Here is a 19,417-nt window from a genome sequence, read left to right as displayed (position 1 = left end):
GTTTTGCAGCCCATATTAACAGTATCTTTTTTTTGCTGCAAGAGATTGTTTCCAGACACGCTTTAAAAATCATAAAAATTCATGAAAATGTGTATTTTATTTCAGCCATCCCTTGCAAGATTGAAAGGATTGTCAAGTAATTAACAGGGGAAACAGGCTGTAAGCTGTTATCAGTGATGTATCATATCATATTGTATCTTAGAAGTATCTTTTTCACACAGTTTTGCAACAAGCTTGCAGTGCTATCTCCCTGTGGACGTTTCTTAAAATTACACTGCTTGCTTTGGATAAAATGTGAGTGATAAATCTTAGCCACAGTTTCGTAGCTTTAATCACGACTTTACATTTATATGTATAAGAGGAGATACGCAGGTATAAAGGTTTGAAGACCAAATATTAAGAGCAGCTTCAAGTACCAACATATGGCAGTCGTAACAGTTAGATACATTCGAAAAGATCCATCCATCCCCTGGACAGGGTAGGCCTACACCCTGCACAGGTCGCCAGTCTACTACAGGGCCAAATATAAAGACAAACCAATAATTATGTTGTGATAGAATAAGAAATAATGTTTTATTAAAATCACTCTCCTGTAGCCTAATGGTAACTCAATATTGCAGCTTCAATGCAAGCACACTAATACACAACAAATTCAGAAAACATCTTCATCAATTTGAAAACACATGCACCACTCAAGGTTTACAAATGCTGCCTCTACTTAAAATTACAGTGCACTGACAGTGACATGCAGGGTACATGTTGTTTTGCATTGCTTCAGTACACTGGCACAGGGGTGCTGTTTTTTTTTTTCTTTTCTTTTCATCCTGTTGAAGAAACAAAACAATGGGGAAGGAAGAACAAAGTAACTACGCAAGAAAGGTGATGCAAGTTTAAAGATTTTTTTTTTTTACAGCATCCATTTGAACTGTAGGTAAGAAAAATTAAGCAGATAGGTTTCTGCTTTCTATTGATCTCAAATTTGTTAGCAGTGTGGAAGCTCACATATGAAATACAGTATGTGTGCTTGAAGATTTAGCTACCTTGTAGGCTACTGTACAGCAGTAGTACCGGGTCTCATGTTCTCTTCAGCCTGTGTTGAAGGAGCAAAGAAAATATAATTGACTATGGAACGCAGTCATATTTGGGTGGCTGATATTAATGTTCTGAACAGCAAAAAGCCACATAGACAAGAAAGTATTTCAACAAGCATTTTATATGATATATTCATACTGTATTCATTTTCACTGCTACGCTGTATTTTCGCTATATAGGCTACTCTTTCACACAGGGAATTCTCTTGACACCACTAAGATAAGCAAACTACCATGACAGCACAGCACATCTTCAGTTGTGTGAGAACAGCCTTGTGAAAAACTTCATTGAAAATGAAATATCTTACCGGAGAATCTGCTTTGTTGTTCCACTCTAAACATGAAATAGTAGAAAACAACAACAAAAAGATTAGAGTAACCAGAGTGACCTGTGTGTGTCTGAAAATATGATTTATAATTTGTATTAACACTTACTGGATCTTTTGAACATAAGCCAGATGGACAAGGCCACAATGGCAATGATGAAGGTCAACAAGCTCAGGCGGATTATAAAACTCTTCAGGAGGATGGAAAGACTGCTGCATAAATTTAAAGCAGACAATGCATTAGAATGAAAACAATAGTGTTAATACTGTCAACAGCCTATCAGTGTTAACAGTTCACCTTGCTTAGATGTTAACAGAAAATACTGTGCCTCTTTTTTTTTTTTTTTTTTTTTTTTTTTTTACAATTTCTATCAACACCTTATATCATCTAATAGATTTCCTCACATTTTCAGTTTGTTTGCTTCTTCTATATCATAAAATCGCACTGTTCTAGATGTTGTATGTATGTAAGGCTTCTAACCTGTGCTGGTCTGAAGGTTGAACTGTGGGAGGATCTTTGGACTGATATGCAGTGACTGACTCACTGATTGACTCAAGATTGGGCGATATGTTTTTCCCTGCAATTCAGAAATAAAAGTCACATTGATTCCCAGAGGAATATCATGGAAATAAACATTGATTGAATTAAATCAAGAGTTTTACTTTATTTCTTATGGCTAAGTGCAGAATTATATCGAAACATGTAAACATGGTTTTGACAAGTTGCTTTTTTCTTTTTCAGGACAAAGTGGTTTTTTCATACCTTGTTGATGGTTTAGGCGTTTTTTCTTCCGCCTTCCTCAGAACTTGTGAAGAAAAAACGCCGAAACCATCAACAAGGTATGAAAAAAACACTTTCCTGAAAAAGAAAAAAGCAACTTATCTATTCCATACGGACATAATGAACTTTCATAGTATGGTTTTGACAAGTTTATTAACAGCACTTACTAGTGGTTGGTCTAACTGTGACGTGCACCGGCATCTGGAAGTTTCCTCTAACACAGTAATACCAGCCGCTGCTTTCTGTCCTGAGTCCACTCATTGTCACAGTGAAAACATTGCTGACTGTTGCATTGATGGTCACACTTGTTCCACCTATGGATCCCGTGGACCTTTTTACACAGGTCCCACCCAACCTGCACCACTTCCCTTCTCCAGAGTTTCTAAAGAAACAGCTGATGGATATACTCTCTCCAATAAATCCTGTTATCTCCTGATGATCCACATAGAGATGTGGCATACCTTCTGGAGAAAAACAAATTCAAGACAAAATTGTGGAAATTTTTACGACAATCAATCTCCGTGGCAAACAAATAAATCTTCCTTAGTGCTTTTCCTCCAAATTATTCATATTCCGTACATGAGTTTAAATGTACTTAAAGCTGTTTTAATAGCTCTTACCTGTGGTGACTGACAGGTGAAAAGACTGTCCAGCATCTGACCCTCCATCTATATTCACAGCACACCAGTAATCAATGTCTGTGTCCATCAGATCTTTTATAGTCACAGTGAAGATTCTTTGCTTTTTGTCGTCAGAGAGTGAAAACCTCTCTGAGCTACGTTGTTGATTTGTATCCACTTCATATGAGCAGGAGGACCAATAATATCCTTTACACAAGTATTTAAGATTGGTCCTGTACTCTGGGTCATAGAGACATGGGATAGTGATTGAATCTCCAGCCTTTACAGACACTTTACTGACTGTGGTCACACCACGAGCTCCTGCAACAAGAACACAACACAGCATTTTATTACATATTCTTCGTCTTGTGTTAGCTTTCTACTGCCATCTATGTGTTTTAAATCAGCTGTAAAATACATTAAAAACATTTTTTTTCATCCAATCTGTTTTTCTTCTCTTGGTTACATTGTGAGGCTTCCTTATCCATGAAAATTTTGGATTTAATAATTTTTCACTGGTGACCCGAACACAAGAGGAAGGATATAGGTAAATCATCTATAATATAACCTGTCTATTGAAAATGATTGCTTGTTTTAGATCATACATAATTATTTTCAAATGTAATTCAATTTAAAAAGAAGTTTGTGCATTACTTATTTGACAAATGACAAAAAATAGCCTACTTACTCAAATGTGACAATGACTGATTAATGAGTCCGATAAGGAGTAGAAGACAGCTGAGATGAACAGCCATGTCGGTGAGGAGTGTCAAAAAAAATAAGACAGCTAAAACAGTTACAGACTGATGCTCTTCTTCCTGGTTATTCTGAATGTTGCAACTTTTTAATCTCCACCTTTTGACGCAGTCCGATGAATTTGGTTTAATGATGATGCACACACTCACAGTTACTTCATACTTTGAGCATGTGAACATTGTACACAGTAATCAATAAAACGTTTTGAAAGTTTTAAAGAAAATCCATTGGATTAAACATCGAGACGTATGTTTTAACATTGTCAGATTTTATTTGTACAGTAATAAAAATACAGTCACATTTGTTTTTCCAAAGAAGCATTATTATCATATTTATCACGCAATGCGTCACGTGCAAACTGTTTATCTGCAAACTGTTCTGAATATACCAGTCCTCAGTTCAGTGATGATGAATATAAAGAAGTGGAACTGTATTGGTTATGGAGCATAAATATCCATGCAGTAAAACTTGGGTTTCAGGTTTCATTTCTGGATGCAAGAAAAGATGAGCACCCCAAAATATATTCATTTGTTTAAAACATGCCCGTAGCAGTAATTATAACCTTTTAGCCCACATGTATAAACAATACTAATAGAAATCACAAAGCATTTTAATCATGTTGTGGGCTTTTCAACAATTTTGACTTTGATGAGCACTTTTCATTTGCAAATGATTTACAGTGTGGCTAAACTGTTACCTTACAATATCCCAAGTTAGTCTCCTTCAGTTAATGATGATTTATTCTCTTATCATGTGATATCAGCAAATAGCTACACATTAACTAGGCTATGGAGACAGTTACAATTTCGAAAAATAAACAAGTCTATCTGCACAGAGCAACCCAACACTAGTATCCTTATTGTATATGTTGTCATTTACCATTTAAACCACTGTCAATGGTCTTCAAAGTCAAAACTGACAAAGGAAGAACATAGATGATAACTAAAGTAAAGACACATGACAACAACATTTAAAAAAGTAGCCTATGATGACAGATGAGTAATATTTAGTTATGAATGAACATTCACAGGTTTTGCTGGGATTATGCAGTTGCTTCTTTAATCTGTTGGAGAAGAGTAGAGAAAAAGACAATTAGAAAGAAATAACGAAGATCAATCATGTATTGCACATTGTCACAATGGTGCTTTGAGCTGAATATTACAGTAACTTTAGCATGCTGATGCACTGATGTTTTTGCAGGTATGTAGTCAAAACATCAAAATTGCTTTGATGATGGCTCTATGAAATCATCGGCATCTGGAGTGCCTGTATCATAGCAATCCAGTTGTAATGAGATTTCATTTCAATCTGGACCAAAAGTGACTGAGAGACCAACTGATGTTGCCACCAAAGAGCCATGATGCTACTGCTAGTGTTGCTGAAAATTGGGCCAAAAAAGTTTGACTATGTACTGTATAAGGATGGGATTGGATCTCTTAAAATTGACGCTCTGTACCGCTTATTGTGTTACAGCAGGCTGTACCACAGTGCTGTATATCACTTCCACGTTGCCCTTTGCATCTGAGTCCTGGGGGACAAAGAAGCAACAGATTTGAAACAGAAATCAGTTCAACAGTTCAACCTGTTTTTCTTCATATTTTCATAAATAGGCCTTTGCATGGTAAACAATAAATAAATAAATAAAATAAAATAGTGTACTGTATCATATACAATTAGAAATTCAAAGGTTATGGCTACCTTGTGTAAAGCTCCCCTGGTGTGATCAACAGAAGTGTATATTATTTGCTCCTCATCCTGACGAGCAAAGCAGATGTAATCAACAGAAGGCTTTATATAATTTTACTGAAATGTATCACGTTACATCAACAAGACCACATTTTGTAAAATAGTAATAATGAACTGTTTCAATTAAGGGAACACGTCATCAGAATTGCCGGTATTTGAAATAATGGTGACTTAACTTCTGGTAATGGTTTGTATTTCTCTTCAACAGGAATTTACAACATCAGAGTTGCGCAAGATGTAAGACATATATTTCATGTTCATCCACAATGGTGTAGTGTTATGCAGCCCATATTAACAGCATATCTTTTTTTTTTTTTTTTTACTGCAAGAGATTGTTTCCAGACCTCAGTACAGGCTCAAATCATAATAAAATTCATGAAGAGTCATTGTCAAGTAATTAACATCAGGCAACAGAGCATAAGCTGTTATCAGTGATGTATCACATTTGTATCTTACAGTAGAATTATCTTTTTCACACAGTTTTGCAACAAGCTTGCAGTGCTATCTCCCTTTTGTACTATTTGTACAAGCACAACCACAGTAATGTTGAACGTGTCATTAGACTCATGAGCCTTTCACATGAAACATGGGAGCACTTCTGATGTGTCTATTTGTGGCTATTATTCACACCACTATATGCTAAAGTTCATAAGGCAGTAGTGCATCTTAAATGGTTTTCAAGTGGATAATTAATTATGATAATATATATATAATAATAATGAATAATGTCAGGTGTCAGCATACAGTGTAGCAAGTTTCTTTAAAGATTATCTATTGTAAAAAACAAACAAACAAAAAAACATTACTGGTTATTGCTTAATAACAGAAGTGATAGTGGTTTTCATACTGGTTATTACCTTGTCTGGTCTACTCTTGTGCTTCACACTACTGTATTTCACTTCCTCTACAGCCTGTGTTGAAAAAAAAATGAAAGGCAGAATTCAGAAGAAACACTTTTGAATCAAAAACCATAACTGGTTCATTCAGTAGTTGTAATCCTGCAGCTTCAAAAGGAGAGTCTGGTTATTTGTATAAAAAAAAATCATATTTAGAAATGATTCAGCATATCTTACTGTGCCTGTTGGTGATGATATTGCGTCAGTCTGTGCTAAAAGTAAAGCAATAAAAGTTCCTTTAACTTCACATTTAAAGGATGAATAGAGAACTACTCGTGAATAGCAAATAGTTCGAGCATTGTTGGTTTTAGCACATACTTACTGTTGGTCTTTTTACACATAAACCAGATGAACAGGATCACCATGACAAGGATGATCAACACACATAATGGGATGATAAACCTCTTTTGGTCAACTGCAATGCTGCAGCATACCTTCAAACTACACAATATATTAACAAATTAAAATCAACATAATGCTTTTGTTTAAAAAGTTCAACATTGTATCGTAAAGTCATGAATAAAGAGTTTTTACAAAATGGTCTCAGCTTTCTAAATGCTGCAAAGACTTCTGACCTGGTGGGTGAAACAGAAGTGATGCTGACAGGTTCAGAAGTTGGAGTTGGGGTGTGATAGTGAGTGGTAATGGGTGATAATGAAGAAGCTACAAGAACAAGAGCAAACGATTAATGCAATAACATGACAATAATGAAAATCTAGTCTCTATCAAATAATATCACATATAAATATTAAGTATACGCTTGATACTTTTAAAAATTGTAGTACTTACTAGTGGTTGGTCTCTCAGTAACTGTGACGTGCACCGGCATCTGGAGGTTTCTTCTAACACAGTAATACCAGCCGCTGCTTTCTGTCCTGAGTCCACTCATTGTCACAGTGAAAACATTGCTGACTGTTGCATTGATGGTCACACTTGTTCCACCTATGGATCCCGTGGACCTTTTTACACAGGTCCCACCCAACCTGCACCACTTCCCTTCTCCAGAGTTGCTAAAGAAACAGCTGATGGATATACTCTCTCCAATAAATCCTGTTATCTCCTGATGATCCACATAGAGATGTGGCATACCTTCTGGAGAAAAACAAATTGTAGAAATCCTTAAGGGAATCAATTTATAAGCAAACAAACTGTTCATATTTCACAAAAGGATTTGCTACTTAAAGTCTCTTACCTGCGGTGACTGACAGTTGAAAATACACTCCAACATCTGGCCCTTTATCAACCTCTGCAATACACCAGTAATGAGCATCTTCATATGTCAGATCTTTAATAGTCACAGTGAAGATTCTTTGTTTTTTGTCATCAGAGATCGAAAACTTTTCCCCATTTAATTCATTTGTTTTAACCTTCGATGTGCAGAAGTCCCATAAATAGCCTCTACATAAGTATTTCACATTGTCAGTGTACTTCGAGCCATAAAGACATGGGACAGTGATTGAACCTCCAACCTTCACAGACACTCCACTGACTGTGGTTAAGCCGTCTTTACTGACTCTACTGGTTGCACTGTGAGCTCCTGCAACAAGAACAAATCCCATTTAATGAATACTGTAACACTAAAGACTATTCTTCCTCTTTTGTATTACATATTACACAATTTTTGTCTTCAAAATCTATGAATAACAAAACTGCATGGCTATAATACTTGTGTATGCAGCATGTATTATTATCATCTTCTGACATAATGTACACAATATTAAAATGAATCTTGTGACTGACCTGTGAGTCTAATAAGGATGAAAAGTAAGCTGAGAGGAACAGCCATGCTGGTGAATGGGCTGATCTGATGGCTGAACTGATCTACAGTACTACTTCCTTCCTAACTTTACTAATAGAGCAGTTCTGTCTTCCACGAGGAAGTTACATGCATTTTAGAAAAGAGTGTGCTGTAGACTGTAAAATGACATGAGCACTACAGATGAATTGAATTAAATAGGTTCATTTATTTACATAACAAAGTAAGGAATAACCAAGTTGTACAGATCCAGTGTATGTTAAAGGTAAACAAAAAAAAAATATATATATATATTTGAGTTCAAAACTACTTTTAATAGGTATTTTGTTTTGGTGCATTACAATGACTCATTTTCTGAAAAAGACCCTCAGTGTGACTGCTGAGAACAAAGAGTAATCCACAAAGGAATATAAAGTGGAAGACGTGAGGGTGAAAATCTCTACAGTACTGCAGTCTCAACTGTTTTCTTGCTCTTCTTACTTTTATTGTTACATTGATTAAAAGTCTTAGCAATGCAAGCTTGTTCTTTTAGCCACAGTTCGTTGCATTGTATTATCACTGATTAAATATTTAAATTAACATCAATGATTATTAAAATACTCTCCAAGTAGTCAGCTTTGCACCTAATATATAGTATATTGAAGCCAAGATATGTTACCAATGGTCTTACTGAGGACTTGGCACTAACAGGTCAATAGTTCTTTGTAATGTTGTGCAGCTTCCAGAGGAAATGAAGAAAGAAACAAGGAAGTAGCAAGAGCACAACCAAACAGTCCCCTGGTTGAGAGATTAAGCATATTTAAATATTTTGATGGATCTGAGCCAATGTACTGTATGTAACACCATTTTCTTGTGCTTCAACCTATTGAAGAACAGAAACAAATATCACAATCAGGAAGGAAGAAAAGTATTTGAAATCACAGACATAAGGATCAATGTGGTTGAGATAAGTTGCTTTAATACTTGCCCGTCTCGCTGCTTTTTCTTTTGTTGTAACCACAGAGCTGTATGTGAGATCCATATCATTATCAGCATGTGCCTTTCTCACTGGTTGGTTTTTTGTAACTATAGAGCTGTAGGTCACGTCCAGGTCATTTTCAGCATGTGCCTTTCGCGGTGGTTGTTTTTTTGTAACCACAGAGCTGTAGGTCACATCCAGGTCATTTTCAGCATGTGGTCTCTGTGTGGGGAAGAGATATTAAACAGAGAATGGAATACTTTCAGTTTCTTGAAGTTGGCTTTTGTGTGTCTTTGAGTGCAGGCTACTTGTATTATTTAATACCGGCTTGGAAGTTTTTCTTGCGCACCCAACATTACAGTATGCTGCATCCTCTTCAGCCTGTGTTGGAAGGGGCAAGCCTAATGTCAGGATTTTCTCAAAATGTATTTTACAGTTTCAGGCACATGGATGAGTACATGACCACGGTACATGAAAAAAAAAATGAATGTAGGCCTATTTATGTATGTATGATAAAATTGTTGGCGAGGTACTGCACCCCCCCAAAAAGCAGATCTATGTAAGAACATACACTATCTGTATTTATAGCAGAGTCTAAATGGCCCAGCTTACCCTGGCTGTGGTTGATGGTGTCGTGTGGCTTTGCTCTAAAAGAGGAAAGTAAAAATTCCTGTTACTGACTCAACATTTTGTGATGAAAATACTCAAGAGTTATGAACATATTTGCGGTTGGTGTAGACTTACTGTACTTTTTCAACATCAACCAGATGAACAAGGCAACTATTACAGTGAAGATTAACACACTCAGAGGGATGACAAGGATCTTTAGGAGAAAAGTACTGAAGCAAACAAGGACACAATACAAATTAGTTAGATATCTTGAAAAAAAAAATCAAATTAAGTTGGATTGATTGATGTTATGGTTTTATATGCAAATTACTACTATTAAACATTAAATATTCATATAAAATGTAAAAAAACAAACACAAATATAGCCTATAAGGAGTCCCTTTTGAGGATGGCTTTATTTGACCACTGAGTGGCCATTGTTAAAATACTGCATGTAAATGTATAGACTTCTAACCTGTTTCTTGCAGTTTCAAGGCTGTGATCAGTGGTTGATATGGTGGTTGAAAATATTGTTGCTATAATGGAAAAAAAAAATTTGAAGAGTACTATAACAATTCTAATATCAATATTTACAAATGGTTGTGACATATGTTTACAATCACTAGGAATACTTACGAGGGGAAGTAGAAGGTCTCTCAGTAACTGTGACATGCACAGGCATCTGCAACTTTCCTTGGGCACAATAATACCAACCACTGTCCTTTGTTGTCAGTCCACTCATATTCACAGTGAAAACACCGTCTCTCTGATCACTGATGGTCTCACATTTTCCACCGAACCTGCACCATTTCATTTTATCCATAGAGTTACCAGAGGTACAGTTGATGGATACACTCTCTCCATTAAACCCTGTGATATCCTGATGGTCCACATAAAGGCCTGGGGTCCCTTTTGAGAAAACAAAATGTATTTCTTAGAAAACTGTGGGAAACTGCTTAAGTTTTAAAGATAAACATTTTACACATACAGTAGTTATATCCAATGATTACTTAAGACCGCACATTAACTGTCTTGACTTTCAATTTACAAAAAACTGTGTCTTTACAGAAAAATGAACCCCTCAGTGTGTTTCCTTAAAGTTGTTCAAATTCCAGAAATGATTTGAAATGTATTTAAAGTTGCTTTAAGAGCTCTTACCTGTGGTGACTGATAGGTGAAAATACTGTCCAACATCTGAGCCTCTATTAATTTCCACAATACACCAGTAATCAGTGTCTGTATTCATCAGATCCTTTATAGTCACATTGAAGATTCTTTGGTTTTTGTCATCAGAGATAGAAAACCTTCCAGAGCTACGTCCATTTGTTTTAACTTGATATGAGCAGGAGTTCCAATTATATCCTTTACACAAGTATTTCACATTATTCCTGTACTTTAAGTCATAGAGACATGGGATAGTGATTGAATCTTTGATTTTCACTGACACGTCACTGACTGTGGTTACGCTGTTAACTCCTGCAACAAGAGCACAATACAGCATTTTAACACATATACACATTAACAACAACCTTCCTCATATCTGCCCCTACATTTTATGAATCAACCACAGATATATATAGACTATTACAATGCTCATTTAATAACAGCAATTTTCATCTGACATGAGGTGAACAACAAAGATTAGAAAACAAATATACAAACATATTTAGCATCAACCCTGTGACTGACCTGTGAGTCCAGTGAGGATGAGAAGAATTGTGAGATAAGTAGCCATGTCTGGGACAGTCACGAAGCAAAGTCAGACAAAATGAACCAGTGCCATAGCCGGCTGATTTTATACTTCCTAATTCCCCTCAACACACTGTTTCATCTGTTACAAAGTGTCTTCCTCTTATGTTAAAATTATTATGTAAGTTGTCTGAGGAAGTTACCACCCCATTTAGCCACATGGTGGTCTTTGTATTTAATTATAAGTGAGCAGTGTAAACTAAAAGTGTTTCATCCACCCATGATAGTGACTTGGTGGTTGTCCTACTGTCAATGGCTCTGTTCCATGTCCCAGTAGGTCACGGCAGAGTGACAGTGAGCTCACATGAATGTTACCACAGTCCTGAAACTGAAGCAGCAAGACAGAAATGAGCCATCGTCACTGCCGTTTGGTGCTATTGAATTGTCCCTTTAATGTCATATAATTTTTCTTCAAATCGCCAGTCAGAAACAAAGAGCAAAAAATCCCTCAGATAAAAATAAAAGCTAAGAACATATAAAAATATGTCTGGTTTTATTTGTACAGTAATGAAAAAGAGGCAAAACATGTGTCATGTTGTTAGTACAAAGAAATATATAATGTCTGAAACAGTTATTGAATTTGATATTCATATATGGTTTCAACCTTGTAGTCATAGTCAGTCAGTTTTAGTGGCTCACGGTTCAGGTTCAGGCTTGCTCTGCTTTGATTAATCAAAATAACAGTAACAAATTCCCAACATCACAGATTTAACTGAGTCTCCCACTCTTCCCATTTTGAATAATCAATGATACTGTGACTGAAAGTCATCAGATTGCAATACAGAATGGAAGGCACACTTAGTAATTTAAATCATTTAAGTGAACATCAGAACAAATTCATCAGTGTCATTGTACTTGCAGAAATAATGTTCTCTCATGTATTGTTCAATAACATTTCCATCAGCCTAAAAAGCAAAAAGAGCCTGAATAATTATAATGCATCTGAGTTAACAGCTAAGATACTAAAAAGCTTAAATTTAGTAACTTACCATTTTATTTTAGATTGGTATTTTAGATTCACATATTGCTTTATTGTTTTTTAAAATGTTTATTGTCTGTCTATTGTTTGCACCGAGGGTCTGAGAGTAACACAATTTCGATTCTCTTATGTCCCGTACATACTGTGGAATTGACAATAAAGCTGACTTTGACTTTGACTTTGACTTAATCCACACTATTTTTTACAATGGTGCTGTATATCACACTTTCCTCAGGAATGGGGTCCAGCTGGATGGGACACAGAGTCACAGTGATACATTTGGGGAATGGGGTGAAGTAGATGCGTATGCTTTTGGACACTCAAAACTACATCATCTCACCTGTTTTGCCGTCTTCCAGAGTGCTACACGTTGATAGTGAACCGTGGCATAGAGCAGTTCAGGATCACTGCCAGTTTGTGAGGCCTAAGATACATAGAAATAGAAATTTAACGATTATTGAAATAGGACAGTGGTTCTCAAACTTTTTACAACAAGTACCACCCCAGAAAATACTTGCCTCCCCCTGATGTATTTATGCCAAATGAATAATTCATGGTTTTTTCTTACCACAATGATGTCAGGCTCCTCGGGTTTGGTCTTTTCTAAAACACAAACATATTCAAAGAAAATGTTTTAAAATAACTGCTAATTTATTTCAGAATTTGCTGAAGAAGAGTTTGCAAAAGACTTACTATGTCTTATCATTCTCCATCCAAAAAAGGCAGCAGGAATGACCAACAGCTGGAAGACCAGGGTAGTGATGATAATGGTCACCCTGGTGAGACTGGAAGATAAATGTGGATTAAATGTACATTTGGGCAGGCAGAAATATTGGTTACATTGTTGAAGGAAAATAAAGATAAGGATACTTGGGTTCATTCTCTTGACTCTCTCTGCCTGATGGTGTGGTGGGACGAGCAGTTTGTGGCTCAGTACTCATGGAGAAGGAGGAATGCTTGTAAGTGGTGGATTGAGTCCCTGGGAAGTCTAATGTGAAAAGTAATGTCAATGTGATGTCATTCTTCTCATATGATTTGCAGTATAGCCTTTTTTCTTTTGAAAAATTAAACAGATAAATTATTTTATTTTTATTTATTTAAAGCAGAAGTGAGTGATATATTTGTGTTAATATAAGTCTTAAATAGTTATATCTTCCGACAGCAATCACTTACATAGAGTGTTTGGTCTGAAACACGGGTCTCTCAGTCCCTCTGCTCTGCTCTGAGCCGAAGAGAAAACATTTATCGTATCCTACAGTTTTTATCCAATGAGGAGAGAGAACGGCATGCAGGGCTGTGTGTGCAGCCAAGGAACGCCGTGAATGTGGTGACGTAGCGACGAGGACTGTTATGGTGCGTTCAAGGAAACTCGTATTTTTCCGACCGTGAAGTGGTACCAGTTCGATCTGGTACGAGTTCACCGGTCGGAAGTTACGAGTGGCCGTTATAGTGACTTTCACCGGTAAAACAGGTCGGAAAAACACGAGTGGGTTGCCTGGAACGCTACAAAGTCGTAAGTTGTGACTTGAAGCTGTAATTTACGATTTCAAAAGCCTGCCTGGAACGCAGCATTAGCGAAAACGACCGGATCACTCACTTCTGCTTTAACCTTTATTTAACCAGGCAGAATCAATTAAGAACAAGTTCTTATTTACAATGATGGCCTGAAATGCCACATCAACGTATGCTGTTATGTATTTCTGTATTGGAAATAGCTGTCCTCCTCCTGTGTGGTGGGGGAGGCGCTGTTTCCCTGGTGCCTTGGTTTTCTTTCCCCATTTTTGCCTTTCAGGTCAGGTCCCATCCAGGTGCACGGGATTGGGTCTGATTGCCTGAGAGGGTATTTAAAGAGGGGATTCCAGGGCCGCCATTCTCTCTCCCTCCCTGCCTGTGACAACAACAGCCAACCATTGTTCCTTAGTTGTTTCTTGTTACTTTGCACATTATTCTCTTTAGTTACTTTGTACCTTAGGGCCTTAATTTTAATAAATACTTTAAATGGTTTACCTGTGTGGTCTCCCTAATTGTTGTGACCTACCGTGAGCCAGGTGGTCGTAACAAATGGGGGCTCGTCCGGGATCTTGGTAAGGTTGTCAGTACCTTACTAATGCCTGGATAGTTCGGTAGTACTTGTGTAGAAGACTCACAGTGTTTGGTTAGTTTGCTTGATTGCTTAATAAGTGTTTGCTCTTGGTTTGGTGTAGTATTGGTTATTGATTTGGCCTGTTTGGTTTGCCGTATTAAACTTTGATTTGCTTGGCTTGCAGCAGGGGAGGACTGTGGCCGCTATCCTCCTTTGATTGGTGACCTGGTTATCGGGTATAATCCTCAGCTGGATGGTGAGTAGAGGGGGTTACTGTTGTCGCCCACCTTTTGTCTGAAGCGTGTGGTTTAGATACCATGAGCTACGTGAACCCCCGTGGTAGGAGGAGAAGCGCTTAACGCTTGTTTGTTTTTTTGTTTGTTGTTTTAGTTTGTTGTTTTTGGTGTGCTGTAAGCCGGGGCGCTATTCAGCAGTGCCATTAGGGTGCTGTTGGTAGTTAAGCTGCTATGAGTGCACTGAAGACTAGGTTGTGGTTAGTCAGGGATCTTTTGTTGAGTTAGACGCGGGGCAGCTCTTTCGCTTCATTCTCTCGCTAAGTAAAGCTACTCACCGTCCTATGTTGGGGTATTATAGTTGATAACAGGGTCTTTTGTCTATACTTGTTATGATAGTGATGGCCTGGTAATGTTGTTTTGAATTTGGTTTGACATTGTGGCCTTGGTTGCCTATTGATTACTGGTTATCCGTTACTGGTTGGGCGTTGGTAGCCATAAGAGTTTTGGTGAAATGGATCCTGTGAGGGAATTTTTGGGAGCCCCATCAGTTAAGTTGTTACTGCAGTTAAAGGTTGAGGAGTTGTGGCGAATTATTGAGCATTATGAACTGAGTCTTGATGTTGTGCCTGGTCGGTCGAAGAAGCCGGAAGTGGTGGCGGCCATACAGAGAGAGTTGGTGACTCAGGGCATATTGGAAGGCCATGAAAAGTCTCCGCCCATGGTGCCTCTTGGAGGTGCGGTGGGGGGAATCAGTATGGGTACAGGCTTATCATTCGCAGAGCAAAAGGAGCTGTTAGCGATGCAGATACAGCTACAGGAGCTTCAGACGAGAGAGCGCCATGCAAGTCTTGAGCTGGAGAGAGTGCGCCAGTCGGGACCCGCTGTGGATGATGGGTCTGACGGTAGGCGTAGGGACAATTTAGGAGACATGGTTCGACTCTTACCAAAGTTTAATGAAAGAGGTCCTGACGTGTTCTTTTCATTATTTGAAAGTCTGGCCGATGAGAGAAGATGGTCCGATGCCGATCGCACAGCACTGATTCAGAGTGTACTGCCACTTAAAGCTCAAGAGGCCTATTTAGCACTTGACCCTGCAGATAGGAAGTCTTATGATAAAGTAAAGGCTGCTATATTTTTGTCTTATGAACTGTGTGCTGAAGCCTACCGGTTGCGGTTCAGGAACTGGAGGAAAGCTGAGAAGCAGACTTATGTGGAGGTAACAAGAGAGCTGGTAAGTCACTTTAAACGTTGGCGTGAGGCAGCAGGAGTTAAGACTCTGGATGACCTGTGTGAGGTTTTGCTGCTAGAACAGTTTAAGAATATCACTCCTGAACGTATTGTAAATCATCTGAATGAGCGTAAACCTAAAACAGCCCTTGAGGCTGCTAAGTGGGCAGATGAGTTTGTGTTGACTAATAAAGGTCAAGCTAGTGAGTTCCGTGGCCATGGTGGAGGCTATGGCTACAGAACTGAGCAGAGCGGTGGCCTCCAGCCTCCTTACCGTGCTAGGTTCCCCAGTGGGAGTTCTGGATTCTCAGCTCATCGTACAAGGCATGAACATGCTAGCCCAACTAAGGTGGGTTCAGATTCTGCATGCAACTATTGTTTGGGAAAGGGGCATTGGAAGAAAGATTGCCCTGTGCTTAAAGGTAAAAGATATAGTGGTAAGGGGCTATCTACTGTTCGACCTCAAGCCATGTCAGTATATGTCAGTGGGGGACAGGGGGCTGTGGGCCCGGATGACGAGGCGTATAAGGTAAAATCGTCGATGGCGACTGCTCTACCAAATCCTCCTGTGAGCAGTAAACATCCAAGCGCCTCACAGGGCCCTGACTTCCTACATCCAAATAAGGTACCTCCTGATTACAGTCACTTTATCACAACAGGTTTTGTTTCATTGGCGGGTAATCCACAGAAAGTACCTGTGAAGATACTGCGTGACACGGGGGGGTCAGTATCTTTCATTCTTGACTCAGTGTTAAATTTTTCTGAGGGGTCAAGCCTGGGGAGAAGTGTGTTAATCCGAGACATGGGGATGCATACTTGGCCAGTTCCCTTGCACAAGATCGAACTTGACTCTGAATTGGTAAAGGGGGAAGTTGCGGTAGCCCTTAGATCATCCCTGCCAGTGGAGGGTGTATCAGTCATCCTAGGAAATGATCTGGCTGGGGGGAGGGTGTGGGAGGGGGTTCCACCACCACCTCCCATAGTGACGTCTGGGCCGACGGTTTTATCTGGTCCTGACAGTAGTGAGGAGTTTCCAGAAGTTTTCACTGCTTGTGCGGTGACTCGCTCCATGGGAGGAGCAGGGCCTGAAGAGGGAGGTAAAGAGCCCCCTAAACAGAGTACTGTCCAACTAACTGATCTGCCTCTTTCCCTGTCTAAAAGTGAGTTGGTCGTCGCCCAGCAGGAAGACCCTGAACTGAAGTCTTTGTTCGGTGAGGTCAAGTCCACAGAAGAGATGGAGAGTTTGGCACATGGGTACTTTGTACTGGATGAAGTGCTGGTTCGTAAGTGGCTTCCTTATGATGACTGTTCTGTAAGTGACCCAGTGTTCCAGGTAGTCATTCCTACAAAGTTCAGGGACGTGGTTTTGGAGACAGCCCATGGTGATGTAGCAGGACATATGGGGGTTAAGAAGACCTGTGATAGGTTGCTACGGTATTTCTTCTGGCCGGGGTTGAGGAAGGAGGTTACCAGGTTTATTAAGACTTGCCATACCTGCCAGATAACTGGTAAGCCTAACCAGATCATTAAACCTGCACCTCTTTGTCCCATTCCCGCAGAGAGCGAGCCATTCCAGCATCTCATCATCGACTGTGTGGGGCCGCTCCCTCCATCTAAGTCGGGGTGCACCTACCTGTTGACGGTAATGTGTCAGACCACTCGTTACCCAGCGGTGTATCCACTACGCTCCATCACCACACGTTGCATTGTGAAAGCTTTGACCCAATTCATATCTATCTTTGGTATTCCCAGGGTCATACAGAGCGACCAGGGGTCCAATTTCACATCGCAGATGTTTGCCCAAGTTCTACGCCAGTTAAGAGTAAAGCACAACAAAGCTAGCGCTTACCATGCTCAGAGCCAGGGAGCTCTTGAAAGATTCCATCAAACTCTTAAGTCGCTGCTGCGTGCTTATTGTACTGAGCTTAAAGGGGACTGGGAGGAGGGGCTACCCTGGCTTATGCTATCCGCTAGAGAAGTGGTGCAGGAGAGTACGGGATTTAGCCCCAGCGAGTTGGTGTTTGGACATAAAGTGAGGGGTCCCCTGGCGGTTTTGCAGGATGGCCTAACGCCTGCAGCGCCACCTGTAAAGCTTATTGATTATGTGAATGGTTTTCACCGTAGGTTACATCTGGCGGTTAAGTTGGCAGGAGAGCATCTGACTGCCGTCCAGAGTAAGATGAAGCGATACTATGACCGCCGAGCAGAGCCTCGAGTGTTCTGTCCTGGAGACCAGGTGCTGGCGTTGCTGCCTATCCCCGCTTCCCCATTCCAGGCCAGGTTCACTGGACCGTACACAGTGGTTCGACAGGTCTCTGAGCAGAACTATCTGATAAGTACTCCTGACCGGAAAAAGTCAACTCAATTGTGTCATGTAAACTTGCTAAAGGCTTACTACGCTCGTGTGTCTAACTCCGGAGCAGGTACAGAACAGGAGGTCAAGCCCGCTATGTTAGTTACCACAGCTTACGAGCTGTCTTCAGCGGTTTCAGTAGCGGCAGAGGAGGAAAAGGAGAAGGAGGATGTGAGTGGGTTTGCAGATGGGGTGCTGCGTCCTCGGCTCAAAAACTCTGAGATGCTAGCTGACCTAGGTGGTCTAGTTGGTCATTTGCCAGAGAACCAAGGCAGGGAGTTGTCAGAGCTCTTAGCTGCTTTCCCCTCCCTGTTTTCTGATACTCCTTCTTGTACCCATTTAGTGCAGCACGATATCGATGTGGGAGAGGCGGAGCCGATTCGCCAGAGGTTCTACCGGGTCCCACTGGAGAAGCGCCGCCGCCTTGATGCTGAGGTTCAGTATATGATTGACAATGGGTTGGCGGTGCCTTCAAACTCCAGCTGGGCCTCTCCATGTGTACTGGTAGGAAAACCAGACAAGACTGACAGATTTTGCACAGATTACCGAAAAGTAAATGCCGTGACCAAACCTGACTCCTTTCCCTTACCTAGGATGGAGGATTGTGTGGATGCAGTGGGATCTGCCAGATATGTGAGTAAATTTGATCTGCTAAAGGGCTACTGGCAGGTCCCACTAACTCCCCGTGCCCAAGAGATCTCCGCGTTCATCACACCATCCGGCCTTTACTCCTACAAGGTTATGAGTTTTGGGTTACGGAATGCGCCCGCCACTTTTCAGCGCTTGATGAACGGGGTAGTAGCAGGGCTGGAGGGCGTAGCCGTATACCTTGATGATGTCGTAGTTTACAGCGATACTTGGGAGCAGCACATGAATCGTGTACATGCGCTGTTGGTACGACTCCAGGAGGCCAACCTCACGGTTAACTTAGCCAAGTGTGAATTTGCCAGGGCTACAGTAACCTACCTGGGGAAAGTAGTGGGCCAGGGTCAGGTGAAGCCAGTGAGGGCCAAGGTCCAAGCCATCGATCGGTTCCCACCTCCTGTTTCCAAGACTGAGCTTAGACGCTTCTTAGGAATGGTCGGCTATTATAGAAGTTTCTGTCCAAACTTCTCCACGGTGGTTGCCCCACTGACCGGCCTACTGCAGGAGAAGGTTAGGTTTGAGTGGTCTTCTGCCAGCCAGCAGGCTTTTGACCAGGTGAAGATGCTGTTGAGTACAGCTCCTGTCCTGGCAGCGCCTAGACTAGAT

At 40.1% G+C, this 19,417-nt stretch overlaps 1 long non-coding RNA gene across 1 annotated transcript; it reads right to left on the bottom strand.

Annotated features, from left to right (window-relative positions):
• Window positions 1-10,054: 10,054 nt before the first annotated feature.
• LOC310998645 lies at window positions 10,055-11,345 on the bottom strand. Its single transcript, XR_014596006.1, has 4 exons — window positions 11,229-11,345; window positions 10,698-11,015; window positions 10,176-10,448; window positions 10,055-10,075 (listed from the first exon to the last, which is right to left on the bottom strand). It is a non-coding gene; the product is annotated as an uncharacterized lncRNA (long non-coding RNA).
• Between the last annotated feature and the right edge of the window lie 8,072 nt (window positions 11,346-19,417).

Source organism: Trachurus trachurus (genome assembly GCF_905171665.1).
Source record: "Trachurus trachurus genome assembly, chromosome: 15".
Lineage (NCBI taxonomy): Eukaryota > Metazoa > Chordata > Actinopteri > Carangiformes > Carangidae > Trachurus > Trachurus trachurus.
The sequence above is the reverse complement of the archived record's forward strand: the minus strand, read 5'-3'. Positions and strand labels throughout refer to the sequence as shown.